Source organism: Oncorhynchus nerka, unplaced genomic scaffold, assembly GCF_034236695.1.
Source record: "Oncorhynchus nerka isolate Pitt River unplaced genomic scaffold, Oner_Uvic_2.0 unplaced_scaffold_1056, whole genome shotgun sequence".
Lineage (NCBI taxonomy): Eukaryota > Metazoa > Chordata > Actinopteri > Salmoniformes > Salmonidae > Oncorhynchus > Oncorhynchus nerka.
In genome coordinates this window covers 55,751-71,022 of record NW_027040256.1, presented here as the reverse complement: position 1 = coordinate 71,022, position 15,272 = coordinate 55,751, and the positions used below count along the sequence as shown (strand labels likewise).

The window sequence follows — 15,272 nt, the reverse complement described above, 5'->3', positions numbered from 1 at the left end:
ACCCTGTCCAATAAATAACACACTACCCTCCCCTGTCCAATAAATAACACGCTACCCTGTCCAATAAATAACACGCTACCCTGTCCAATAAATAACACGCTACCCTGTCCAATAAATAACACGCTACCCTGTCCAATAAATAACACACTACCCTCCCCTGTCCAATAAATAACACACTACCCTGTCCAATAAATAACACACTACCCTGTCCAATAAATAACACACTACCCTCCCCTGTCCAATAAATAACACACTACCCTGTCCAATAAATAACACACTACCCTGTCCAATAAATAACACACTACCCTGTCCAATAAATAACACACTACCCTCCCCTGTCCAATAAATAACACACTACCCTGTCCAATAAATAACACACTACCCTCCCCTGTCCAATAAATAACAACCCTGTCCAATAACTACCCTGTCCAATAAATAACACGCTACCCTGTCAATAAATAACACGCTACCCTGTAAATAACACGCTACCCTGTCCAATAAATAACACGCTGCCCTGTCCAATAAATAACACGCTACCCTCCCCTGTCCAATAAATAACACGCTACCCTGTCCAATAAATAACACACTACCCTGTCCAATAAATAACACACTACCCTGTCCAATAAATAACACGCTACCCTGTCCAATAAATAACACGCTACCCTGTCCAATAAATAACACACTACCCTGTCCAATAAATAACACACTACCCTGTCCAATAAATAACACACTACCCTGTCCAATAAATAACACCCTCCCCTGTCCAATAAATAACACGCTACCCTGTCCAATAAATAACACGCTGCCCTGTCCAATAAATAACACACTACCCTCTCCTGTCCAATAAATAACACACTACCCTGTCCAATAAATAACACACTACCCTGTCCAATAAATAACACACTACCCTGTCCAATAAATAACACGCTACCCTGTCCAATAAATAACACGCTACCCTGTCCAATAAATAACACGCTACCCTGTCCAATAAATAACACTACTCCTGTCCAATAAATAACACGCTACCCTGTCCAATAAATAACACTACCCTCCCTGTCCAATAAATAACACACTACCCTGTCCAATAAATAACACACTACCCTGTCCAATAAATAACACACTACCCTGTCCAATAAATAACACACTACCCTCCCCTGTCCAATAAATAACACACTACCCTGTCCAATAAATAACACACTACCCTGTCCAATAAATAACACACTACCCTGTCCAATAAATAACACACTACCCTGTCCAATAAATAACACACTACCCTCCCCTGTCCAATAAATAACACGCTACCCTGTCCAATAAATAACACACTACTCCTGTCCAATAAATAACACACTACCCTGTCCAATAAATAACACGCTACCTCCTGTCCCCTACCCTGTCCATAAATAAACAACACCACCCTGTCCTAACACCTCCCTGTCCAATAAATAACACACTACCCTGTCCAATAAATAACACACTACCCTGTCCAATAAATAACACACTACCCTGTCCAATAAATAACACACTACCCTCCCCTGTCCAATAAATAACACACTACCCTCCCCTGTCCAATAAATAACACACTACCCTGTCCAATAAATAACACACTACCCTGTCCAATAAATAACACACTACCCTGTCCAATAAATAACACACTACCCTCCTGTCCAATAAATAACACTACCCTCCCTGTCCAATAAATAACACACTACCTCCTGTCCAATAAATAACACACTACCCTCCCCTGTCCAATAAATAACACACTACCCCTGTCCAATAAATAACACACTACCCTGTCCAATAAATAACACACTACCCTGTCCAATAAATAACACGCTACCTCCCTGTCCAATAAATAACACACTACCCTGTCCAATAAATAACACACTACCTCCTGTCCAATAAATAACACTACTACACTACCTTCCTGTCCAATAAATAACACACTACCCTGTCCAATAAATAACACACTACCCTGTCCAATAAATAACACACTACCCTGTCCAATAAATAACACTACCCTACCCTGTCCAATAAATAACACACTACCCTGTCCAATAAATAACACACTACCCTGTCCAATAAATAACACACTACCCTGTCCAATAAATAAACAACTCCTCTACCCCTGTCCAATAAATAACACACTACCCTGTCCAATAAATAACACACTACCCTGTCCAATAAATAACACACTACCCTGTCCAATAAATAACACGCTACCCTGTCCAATAAATAACACGCTACCCTGTCCAATAAATCCCTGTCCAATAAATAACACGCTACCCTGTCCAATAAATAACACGCTACCCTGTCCAATAAATAACACGCTACCCTGTCCAATAAATAACACGCTACCCTGTCCAATAAATAACACGCTACCCTGTCCAATAAATAACACACTACCCTCCCCTGTCCAATAAATAACACGCTACCCTCCCCTGTCCAATAAATAACACGCTACCCTGTCCAATAAATAACACACTACTCCTGTCCAATAAATAACACGCCCTGTCCAATAAATAACACCTCCCCTGTCCAATAAATAACACACTACCCTGTCCAATAAATAACACACTACCCTGTCCAATAAATAACACACTACCCTGTCCAATAAATAACACACTACCCCCTGTCCAATAAATAACACGCTACCCTGTCCAATAAATAACACACTACCCTGTCCAATAAATAAACCACGCTACCCCCTGTCCAATAAATAACACACTACCCTGTCCAATAAATAACACGCTCCCCTGTCCAATAAAAACACACTACTCCTGTCCAATAAATAACACCTCCCCTGTCCAATAAATAACACCTCCCCTGTCCAATAAATAACACACTACCCTGTCCAATAAATAACACGCTACCCTGTCCAATAAATAACACGCTACCCTGTCCAATAAATAACACGCTACCCTGTCCAATAAATAACACGCTACCCTGTCCAATAAATAACATGCTACCCTGTCCAATAAATAACCACTTCCCTGTCCAATAAATAACCCTACCCTGTCCAATAAATAACACGCTACCCTGTCCAATAAATAACACGCTACCCTGTCCAATAAATTCTGTCCAATAAATAACACGCTACCCTGTCCAATAAATAACACGCTACCCTCCCTGTCCAATAAATAACACACTACCCTCCCCCAATAAATAAACACTACCCTACCCTGTCCAATAAATAACACACTACCCTGTCCAATAAATAACACGCTACCCTGTCCAATAAATAAACACGCTACCCTGTCCAATAAATAACACACTCCTCCTGTCCAATAAATAACACTCTACCCTGTCCAATAAATAACACGCTCCCTGTCCAATAAATAACACGCTACCCTGTCCAATAAATAACACACTACCCTGTCCAATAAATAACACACTACCCTGTCCAATAAATAACACACTACCCTCCCCTGTCCAATAAATAACACACTACCCTGTCCAATAAATAACACGCTACCCTGTCCAATAAATAACACACTACCCTGTCCAATAAATAACATACTACCCTCCCCTGTCCAATAAATAACACACTACCCTCCCCTGTCCAATAAATAACACACTACCCTGTCCAATAAATAACACACTACCCTGTCCAATAAATAACACACTACCCTGTCCAATAAATAACACACTACCCTCCCCTGTCCAATAAATAACACACTACCCTCCCCTGTCCAATAAATAACACACTACCCTGTCCAATAAATAACACCTCCCCTGTCCAATAAATAACACACTACCCTGTCCAATAAATAACACACTACCCCCTGTCCAATAAATAACACACTACTCCTGTCCAATAAATAACACACTACCCTCCCTGTCCAATAAATAACACACTACCCTCCCCTGTCCAATAAATAACACCTACGCTACCCTGTCCAATAAATAACACACTACCCTGTCCAATAAATAACACGCTTACGCTACCCTGTCCAATAAATAACAGTTCCTACGCTTCCCTGTTCCTTTATCGTCCAATAAATAACACGCTACCCTGTCCAATAAATAACACGCTACCCTGTCCAATAAATAACACGCTAGTTCCCTGTCCAATAAATAACACGCTACTCCTTCCCTGTCCAATAAATAACACGCTACCCTGTCCAATAAATAACACGCTACGCTACCCTGTCCAATAAATAACACGCTACGCTACCCTGTCCAATAAATAACACGCTACCCTGTCCAATAAATAACACGCTACCCTCCCCTGTCCAATAAATAACACACTACCCTGTCCAATAAATAACACGCTACCCTGTCCAATAAATAACACACTACCCTGTCCAATGTCTCTTAACACGCTACGCTACCCTGTCCAATAAATAACACGCACGCTACCCAGTTCCAATAAATAACACGCTACCCTGTCCAATAAATAACACGCTACCCTGTCCAATAAATAACACGCTACGCTACCCTGTCCAATAAATAACACGCTACGCTACCCTGTCCAATAAATAACACGCTACGCTACCCTGTCCAATAAATAACACGCTACGCTACCCTGTCCAATAAATAACACGCTACCCTGTCCAATAAATAACACGCTACCCTCCTGTCCAATAAATAACACACTACCCTGTCCAATAAATAACACACTACCCTGTCCAATAAATAACACACTACCCTCCTCCCAAAGCAAAATGTCGATCTGTCCTTATCAGCATTAGTTTTCGGTTGTTTTCTACATGTAAAACTAGATGGCTAGCTAGATGAATAGAATTCACGTATTGCCAGCTGATAATTATAAATTAAAACGTTAACTACATAAAGCAATCTTGTCTCGTCTGTATTGGTAAAAGGAATTGTTAATGCAGGACATTAGCACAGAGTGCTTCTCAAATGGACCATTTTATGCACGGTATTATACATATTAGGACACACCCTCTGTTTTTCTCTCTCTTCGCCTGAGCCTCTCCCCTTCCCCCCTCTTCCCAGTTCCCTTTATTGTCCTCCTCTCTTCCCAGTTCCCTTTATTGTCCTCCTCTCTTCCCAGTTCCCTTTATTGTCCTCCTCTCTTCCCAGTTCCCTTTATTGTCCTCCTCTCTTCCCAGTTCCCTTTATTGTCCTCCTCTCTTCCCAGTTCCCTTTATTGTCCTCCTCTCTTCCCAGTTCCCTTTATTGTCCTCCTCTCTTCCCAGTTCCCTTTATTGTCCTCCTCTCTTCCCAGTTCCCTTTATCGTCCTCCTCCTCTCTTCCCAGTTCCTCCTCCTCTCTTCCCAGTTCCCTTTATTGTCTCTCCTCCTCTCTTCCCAGTTCCCTTTATTGTCCTCCTCTCTTCCCAGTTCCCTTTATTGTCCTCCTCTCTTCCCAGTTCCCTTTATTGTCCTCCTCTCTTCCCAGTTCCCTTTATTGTCCTCCTCTCTTCCCAGTTCCCTTTATTGTCCTCCTCTTCTTCCCAGTTCCCCTTTATTGTCCTCCTCTCTTCCCAGTTCCCTTTATTGTCCTCCTCTCTTCCCAGTTCCCTTTTGTCCTCTCCTCCTCTCTTCCCAGTTCCCTTTATCGTCCTCCTCTCTTCCCAGTTCCCTTTATCGTCCTCCTCTCTTCCCAGTTCCCTTTATCGTCCTCCTCTCTTCCCAGTTCCCTTTATCGTCCTCTCTTCCTCTCTTCCCAGTTCCCTTTATCGTCCTCCTTCCTCTCTTCCCAGTTCCCTTTATCGTCCTCTCTTCCTCCTCTCTTCCCAGTTCCCTTTATTGTCCTCCTCTCTTCCCAGTTCCCTTTATCGTCCTCCTCTCTTCCCAGTTCCCTTTATCGTCCTCCTCTCTTCCCAGTTCCCTTTATTGTCCTCCTCTCTTCCCAGTTCCCTTTATTGTCCTCCTCTCTTCCCAGTTCCCTTTATCGTCCTCCTCTCTTCCCAGTTCCCTTTATCGTCCTCCTCTCTTCCCAGTTCCCTTTATCGTCCTCCTCTCTTCCCAGTTCCTTTATCGTCCTCCTCCTCTCTTCCCAGTTCCCTTTATCGTCCTCTCTCCTCTCTTCCCAGTTCCCTTTATCGTCCTCCTCCTCTCTTCCCAGTTCCCTTTATCGTCCTCCTCTCTTCCCAGTTCCCTTTATCGTCCTCCTCTCTTCCCAGTTCCCTTTATCGTCCTCTCTTCCTCTCTTCCCAGTTCCCTTTATCGTTCCCTTTCTCGTCCTCTCTTCCCAGTTCCTTTATGTCCTCTCTTCCTCTCTTCCCAGTTCCCTTTATCGTCTCTCCTCTCTTCCCAGTTCCCTTTATCGTCCCTCCTCTCTTCCCAGTTCCTTTATCGTCCTCGTCCTCCTCTCTTCCCAGTTCCCTTTATCGTCCTCCTCTCTTCCAGTTCTCTTCCCAGTTCCCTTTATCGTCCTCCTCCTCTCTTCCCAGTTCCCTTTTATCGTCCTCCTCTCTTCCCAGTTCCCTTTATCGTCCTCCTCTCTTCCCAGTTCCCTTTATCGTCCTCCTCTCTTCCCAGTTCCCTTTATCGTCCTCTCTCTTCTTCCCAGTTCCCTTTATCGTCCTCCTCTCTTCCCAGTTCCCTTTATCGTCCTTCTCTCTTCCCAGTTCCCTTTATCGTCCTCCTCTCTTCCCAGTTCCCTTTATCGCCCTCCTTCTCTTCCCAGTTCCCTTTATCGCTCCTCCTTCTCTTCCTCTCTTCCCAGTTCCCTTTATCGTCCTCCTCTCTTCCCAGTTCCCTTTATCGTCCTCCTCTCTTCCCAGTTCCCTTTATCGTCCTCCTCTCTTCCCAGTTCCCTTTATTCCTCTCTTCCTCTCTTCCCAGTTCCCTTTTTCGTCCTCTCTTCCTCTCTTCCCAGTTCCCTTTATCGTCCTCTCTCCTCTCTTCCCAGTTCCCTTTATCGTCCTCCTCTCTTCCCAGTTCCCTTTAGTTCCCTTTTGTCCTCCTCTCTTCCCAGTTCCTTTATTGTCCTCTCTCTTCCCAGTTCCCTTTATTGTCCTCCTCTCTTCCCAGTTCCCTTTATCGTCCTCCTCTCTTCCCAGTTCCCTTTATCGTCCTCCTCTCTTCCCAGTTCCCTTTATCGTCCTCCTCTCTTCCCAGTTCCCTTTATTGTCCTCCTCTCTTCCCAGTTCCCTTTATCGTCCTCTCCTCCTCTCTTCCCAGTTCCCTTTATCGTCCTCTCCTCCTCTCTTCCCAGTTCCCTTTATCCTCCTCTCTTCCCAGTTCCCTTTATCGTCCTCCTCTCTTCCCAGTTCCCTTTATCGTCCTCCTCTCTTCCCAGTTCCCTTTATCGTCCTCCTCTCTTCCCAGTTCCCTTTATCGTCCTCTCCTCCTCTCTTCCCAGTTCCCTTTATCGTCCTCTCTTCCCAGTTCCCTTTATCGTCCTCTCTTCCCAGTTCCTTTATTGTTCCTCTCTTCCCAGTTCCCTTTATCGTCCTCCTCTCTTCCCAGTTCCCTTTATCGTCCTCCTCTCTTCCCAGTTCCCTTTATTGTCCTCCTCCTCTCTTCCCAGTTCCCTTTATCGTCCTCCTCTCTTCCCAGTTCCCTTTATCGTCCTCCTCTCTTCCCAGTTCCCTTTATCGTCCTCCTCTCTTCCCAGTTCCCTTTATCGTCCTCCTCTCTTCCCAGTTCCCTTTATCGTCCTCCTCTCTTCCCAGTTCCCTTTATCGTCCTCCTCTCTTCCCAGTTCCCTTTATCGTCCTCCTCTCTTCCCAGTTCCTTTATCGTCCCTCCTCTCTTCCCAGTTCCCTTTATCGTCCTCCTCTCTTCCCAGTTCCCTTTATCGTCCTCCTCCTCTCTTCCCAGTTCCCTTTATCGTCCTCCTCTCTTCCCTCTTCCCCCTTTATCGTCCTCCTCTCTTCCCAGTTCCTTTATTGTCCTCCTCCTCTTCCCAGTTCCCTTTATTGTCCTCCTCCTCTTCCCAGTTCCCTTTATCGTCCTCTCCTCCTCTCTTCCCAGTTCCCTTTATCGTCCTCCTCTCTTCCCAGTTCCCTTTATTGTCCTCCTCTCTTCCCAGTTCCCTTTATTGTCCTCCTCTCTTCCCAGTTCCCTTTATTGTCCTCCTCTCTTCCCAGTTCCCTTTATTGTCCTCCTCTCTTCCCAGTTCCCTTTATTGTCCTCTCCTCCTCTCTTCCCAGTTCCCTTTATTGTCCTCTCCTCCTCTCTTCCCAGTTCCCTTTATTGTCCTCTCCTCTCCTGAAGTGTGTTATGGGGTCAGGCTGAGTTGAAGCCATTTATGTGGTCCTCTGTGCTCTTCCCAGTTCCTTGATGTTCTCCTCTCTTCCCAGTTCATGAGGTAATTATTGTCCTGTTCCCTCTTCCCAGTGAGCTTCCCACTTTCCTGCCCTCTCATTTCCTGCCCTCTCCTCTCTTCCCAGCTCCTCTCATTTCCCTTTCCTCTCCTGCCCGCTCCTCTCCTGCCCTTCCCAGTTCCCTTTATTGTCTCCTCCTGCCCCCACCCAGCCACTTCTCTCCTCTCTGAATGGGAAAGCTGATACAGATCACTGAAGCATCTCTCACTAATATTAGATGAGTTTGTTGATACATTGAGTAACCGACACCTCTCCCTCTTTCTCTCTCAGGCATTCCATTAATAGCTAAAGGTGTCTCTCTTCCCAGTTCCCTTTATAAGTTCCTCCTTCCAGCTGCACATCCCAGTATTTGTGATGATGTTACTGTTAACCCGTGATAATGTTGCTATTGATCGCAAACCTCCTGTGATCTTCCCAGTTGTGATTTATTGGTCTGTCTGACTCCTCCCCCTCTCTTCCCAGTTCCTCTGAGAGGAATGACAGACAGGTAACTCTGCTCTCTTCCCAGTTACTTTGCTACAACCTGGCTCAAGATTGTAACAAACCCACTGAATGAAGGAATAAATTTTTTATTTATTTCATAAATAAACCTCACTCAATTCCCAGATGAGGCCCTTTAAGTGTCAACTCCAAAACCTTCAACGAAACGCCAAAGGTTCATGGAGAGAGGAATCCTTTGAATCGTCAAAGGTCTCAGGGAGAGAGGAATCTCTTCTTCCCAGTTCCCTTTATGGGAAACGACCTCTGCCTCTTCTTCCCAGTTCCCTTTGAATGGGAAACGACCAAAGGTCTGCATGGAGAGAGGAATCTCTCCCTCTCTTCCCAGTTCCCTTTATCGACCAAAGGTCTGCCTTGGAGAGAGTTCTCTTTGCTGAATCCTCGACCAAAGGTCTGCCTCTTCTTCCAAAGGTCTGCATTCCCTTTGAATCGGTGGCCTCCTCTGAGCTTCCCAGTTCCCTTCAGCCATGACGTCCCCTCCCAGCTTCCCACCTCTCCTACTCCGCCCACCAATCTCCTCCTCTCTTCCCAGTAGACCTTGCCGTCCTCTACTCAGTGCTTCCCAGTTCCCTTTATCAGGATTTCGCTTTAAAACTGCAAAATGTTCTCTGTTTTTTTCTTATTCACACTCCCAGTTCCTTTATCAATTGGTGGGCCATGAAGTAAAAACTCTTCCCATGTTCCTTACTCTACTCTGATGTCTGTACTGAACTCCTCTGATGTCTTCCCAGATGTCCTTTATCTGATGTCTGGACTGTACTCTCTCCCTGATGTCTGGACTCCCTTTGATGTCTGGACTCTCTCTACTCCTGATGTCTGGACTCTCTCTACTCTGATGTCTGTACTGAACTCTTCTACTCTGATGTCTGTCGGAACTCTCTCTGATGTCTACGGAACTCTCTTCCAGTTCCCTGATGTTTATTGGACTCCTCTGATGACTGGACTCCTCTGATATCCCAGTTCCCTTTGATGTCTGGACTCCTCTCTCTGATGACTCCCTCTCTTCCCTGTTCCCTTGACTGGACTGTACTCTCTCTGATGTCTGGACTCTCTCTGATGACTCTTCTACTTCCAGTTCCCTTTGACTGGACTGGACTCTACTCTGACTGTACTCTTCCCAGTTCCCTTTGTCTGTACTCCTCTGATGTCTCTCTCCTGATGTCTGGACTCCTCTTGTCTGTACTGGACTCTCTCTGATGTCTGTTGGACTCCTCTGATGTCTTCCCTTCTACTCTGATGTCTGTACTCTCCCTCTGATGACTGGACTCTCTCTGATGTCTGTACTCTAGTTCCTGATGACTGGTCTGGACTCTACACTGATCTTCCCAGTTCCCTTTACTCTGATGACTGTACTCTCTCTGATGTCAGTTCCCTTTACTGGACTCTACTCTGATGTCTGGACTTCCCTGATGTCTGTTCCTCTAATCTACTCTGATGTCCTCTCTACTCCCTGGACTCCTGATGACTTTGGACTCTCCTCTGATGACTGGACTGTACTCCTCTCTGTCTGTTCCTAGTTCCCTTGATGTCCTCTACTCTGATGTCTGTACTGAACTCTACTCTTCCCAGTTCCCTTTATGTACTGTCTCTCTCCTCTGATGTCTCTTCCCAGATGTCCCTTTATGATGTCTGTACTGGACTCTCTCTGATGACTGGACTCTACTCTGATGTCTGTACTGGACCTCTGATGTCTGTCTGGACTCTACTCTCTGGACTCTACCAGTACTGGACTCGTCTCTGATGTCTGTACTCTCTCTTCCCAGTTCCCTTTGATGTCTGGACTGTACTCCTCTGATTCCCAGTTCCCTTTATGTCTGTCCTGAACTCTACTCTGATGTCTACGGAACTCTACCAGTTCTCTTTGATGTCTGGACTGTCTCTCCTGATGTCTGGACTGTTCCCAGTTCCCTTTGATGTCTGGACTCTACTCCTCTGATGTCTTCCCAGTTCCCTTTGTCTGTCGGAACTCTACTCTGATGTCTTCGGAACTCACTCTGTTCCCTTTGATGTCTGTATTGGACTCTACTCTGATGACTGGACTCTACTCTGATATCTGGACTCTACTCCTCTGATGTCTTCCTCTCTGATGATTGACTCTCCTCTGATCCCAGTTCCCTTTGACTGGACTGTACTCTCCTCTGATGTCTTCCCAGTTCTCCTCTTATGACTGTACTCTCTCTGACTGGACTTCCCTGATGACTGTACTCCTTACTCTGATGTCTGTACTCTACCTGATGTCTTCTCCTGATGTTCCCTGATGTCTGGTCTCTCCTCTGTACTGGACTTCCCAGTTCCCTGGACTTACTCTGATGTCTGTACTCTTCTCCAGTGTCTGTACTCTATCTGATGTCCTCTGATGTCTCTCTTCCTGATGAGTCTCCCACTGATGTCTGTACTCTACTCTGATGACTTCTCACTCTGATGTCTGTACTCTACTCTGATGACTGGACTCCTCTGATGTCTGGTTACCTTTGATGTCTGTCTCTAATCCTCTGATGTCTTCCCTGATGACTTCCCTGATGACTGGACTGGACTCTACTCTGATGACTGGACTGTACTCTCTCTGATTCTGTTCCTAGTTCCCTGATGTCTGTACTCTACTCTGATGTCTGTACTCCTCTGATGTCTTCCCACTCTGATGTCCTCTACTCTGATGACTGTACCTCTCTCTGATGACTGTACTGTTCCCTCTACTCTGATGTCTGGACTCTACTCTGATGTCCTCTTCTGATGTCTGTACTGGACTCTACTCTGATGACTGGACTCTCTCTGATGTCTGTACTGGACCTTCTGATGTCTGTACTGGACTCTACTCTGACTGGACTCTACTCTGATGTCTGTCCCTACTCTGATGTCTGTACTCTACTCTGATGACTGGACTCTACTCTGATGTCTGTACTCTTCCCTGAGTCTGGACCTACTCTGATGTCTGGACTCTCTCTGATGTCTGGACTCTCTCTGATGACTGGACCTACTCTGATGTCTGGACTCTACTCTGATGTCTGGACTGTACTCTCTCTGATGTCTGGACTTCCTCTGATGTTCCCTACTTGATGTCTGACTCCTCTACTCTGATGTCTGGATACTTACTCTGATGTCTGGACTGTACTCTTTGATGTCTGTCTCTACTCCTCTGATGTCCCACTGTTCCTCTGATGTCTGGACTCTACTCTGATGTCTGTATTCTACTCTGATGACTGGACTCTACTCTGATATCTGGACTCTACTCTACTCTGATGACTGTACTCCCATGACTGGACTCTACTCTGATGACTGTACTCCTCTGATGACTGGACTGGACTCTACTCTGATGTCTGGACTCTACTCTGATGTCTGGACTCTACTTGATGACTGGACTGGACTCTACTCTGATGACTGGACTTCCCTGATGTCTGTTCTCTAATCTACTCTGATGTCTGTACTCTGACTCTGATGTCTGTACTGAACTCCTCTGATGTCTGGACTCCTTGATGACTGTACTGTACTCTACTCTGACTGTACTGTACTCTACCTGATGACTGTACTGTACCTTCTGATGACTGTACTGTTCTCTACTCTGATGTCTGGACTCTACTCTGATGTCTGGACTCTACTCTGATGTCTGGACTCTACTCTGACTGGACTCTTCCTGATGTCTTACTGGACTCTACTCTGATGTCTGTACTCTACTCTGATGACTGGACTCTCTCTTGTCTGTACTCTACCTGATGACTGGTCTGGACTCTACACTGATGTCTGTACTCTACTCTGATGACTTCTCTCTCTGATGTCTGTACTCTCTCTACTCTGATGACTGGACTCTCTCTGATGTCTGGACTGTACTCTGTGACTGGACTGGACTCTACTCTGATGACTGGACAGTTCTCTCTGATGTCTGTTCTCTAATCTACTCTGATGTCTTCCCTGAGTCTGAATCCTCTGATGTCTGTACTGAACTCTACTCTGATGTCTGGACTCCCAGTGTACTGTACCTACTTGATGACTGTACTGTACTCGACTCTGATGACTGTCTCTCTCCTGAGTCTGGACTCCTCTGATGTCGACTCACTCTGACTGGACTCTACTCTGATGACTGGACTCTACTCTGATGTCTGTACTGGACTCTACTCTGATGTCTGTACTCTACTCTGATGACTGGACTCTCTCTGATGTCTGTACTCTACTTGATGACTGGTCTGGACTCTACTCTGATGTCTGTTCTCTAATCTACTCTGATGTCTGTACTCCTCTGATGTCTGTACTGAACTCTACTCTGATGTCTGGACTCCCTGATGACTGTACTTCCCTCTGATGACTGTACCTCTCTACTCTGATGACTGTACTGTTCCTCTGATGACTGTACTGTTCTCTCTCTGATGTCTGGACTCTCCCATGTCTCCTACTTGATGACTGGACTCTACTCTGATGACTGGACTCCCATGTCTGTCTGGACTCTACTCTGATGTCTGTACTCCTCTGATGACTGGACTCTACTCTGATGTCTTCTCCCTTGACTGGTCTGGACTCTACACTGATGTCTACTTCCCAACTCCTCTGATGTCTGTACTCTACTCTGATGACTGGACTCTACTCTGATGTCTGGACTGTACTCTGATGACTGGACTGGACTCTACTCTGATGACTGGACTGTACTCTACTCTGATGTCTGTTCTCTAATCTACTCTGATGTCTGTACTCTACTCTGATGTCTGTACTCTACTCTGATGTCTGTACTGAACTCTACTCTGATGTCTGGACTCTACTCTGATGACTGTACTGTACTCTACTCTGATGACTGTACTGTACTCTACTCTGATGACTGTACTGTTCTCTACTCTGATGTCTGGACTCTACTCTGATGTCTGGACTCTACTCTGATGACTGGACTCTACTCTGATGACTGGACTCTACTCTGATGTCTGTACTGGACTCTACTCTGATGTCTGTACTCTACTCTGATGACTGGACTCTACTCTGATGTCTGTACTCTACTCTGATGACTGGTCTGGACTCTACACTGATGACTGGACTCTACTCTGATGTCTGTACTCTACTCTGATGTCTGTACTGAACTCTACTCTGATGACTGGACTCTACTCTGATGACTGGACTGGACTCTACTCTGATGACTGGACTGTACTCTACTCTGATGTCTGTTCTCTAATCTACTCTGATGTCTGTACTCTACTCTGATGTCTGTACTCTACTCTGATGTCTGTACTGAACTCTACTCTGATGTCTGGACTCTACTCTGATGACTGTACTGTACTCTACTCTGATGTCTGGACTCTACTCTGATGTCTGTATTGGACTCTACTCTGATGACTGGACTCTACTCTGATATCTGGACTCTACTCTACTCTGATGACTGTACTCTACTCTGATGACTGGACTCTACTCTGATGACTGTACTCTACTCTGATGACTGGACTGGACTCTACTCTGATGTCTGGACTCTACTCTGATGTCTGGACTCTACTCTGATGACTGGACTGGACTCTACTCTGATGACTGGACTGTACTCTACTCTGATGTCTGTTCTCTAATCTACTCTGATGTCTGTACTCTACTCTGATGTCTGTACTGAACTCTACTCTGATGTCTGGACTCTACTCTGATGACTGTACTGTACTCTACTCTGATGACTGTACTGTACTCTACTCTGATGACTGTACTGTACTCTACTCTGATGACTGTACTGTTCTCTACTCTGATGTCTGGACTCTACTCTGATGTCTGGACTCTACTCTGATGTCTGGACTCTACTCTGATGACTGGACTCTACTCTGATGTCTGTACTGGACTCTACTCTGATGTCTGTACTCTACTCTGATGACTGGACTCTACTCTGATGTCTGTACTCTACTCTGATGACTGGTCTGGACTCTACACTGATGTCTGTACTCTACTCTGATGACTGTACTCTACTCTGATGTCTGTACTCTACTCTGATGACTGGACTCTACTCTGATGTCTGGACTGTACTCTGATGACTGGACTGGACTCTACTCTGATGACTGGACTGTACTCTACTCTGATGTCTGTTCTCTAATCTACTCTGATGTCTGTACTCTACTCTGATGTCTGTACTCTACTCTGATGTCTGTACTGAACTCTACTCTGATGTCTGGACTCTACTCTGATGACTGTACTGTACTCTACTCTGATGACTGTACTGTACTCTACTCTGATGACTGTACTGTTCTCTACTCTGATGTCTGGACTCTACTCTGATGTCTGGACTCTACTCTGATGACTGGACTCTACTCTGATGACTGGACTCTACTCTGATGTCTGTACTGGACTCTACTCTGATGTCTGTACTCTACTCTGATGACTGGACTCTACTCTGATGTCTGTACTCTACTCTGATGACTGGTCTGGACTCTACTCTGATGTCTGTTCTCTAATCTACTCTGATGTCTGTACTCTACTCTGATGTCTGTACTGAACTCTACTCTGATGTCTGGACTCTACTCTGATGTACTGTACTCTACTCTGATGTACTGGACTCTACTCTGATGAACTGACTCTACTCTGATGACTGTACTGT

At 45.4% G+C, this 15,272-nt stretch overlaps 1 pseudogene; it reads left to right on the top strand.

Moving 5' to 3' along the window:
• LOC135570182 (anoctamin-2-like) overlaps positions 1-15,272 on the top strand; it is a 102,407-nt pseudogene that overhangs the window by 40,811 nt on the left and 46,324 nt on the right.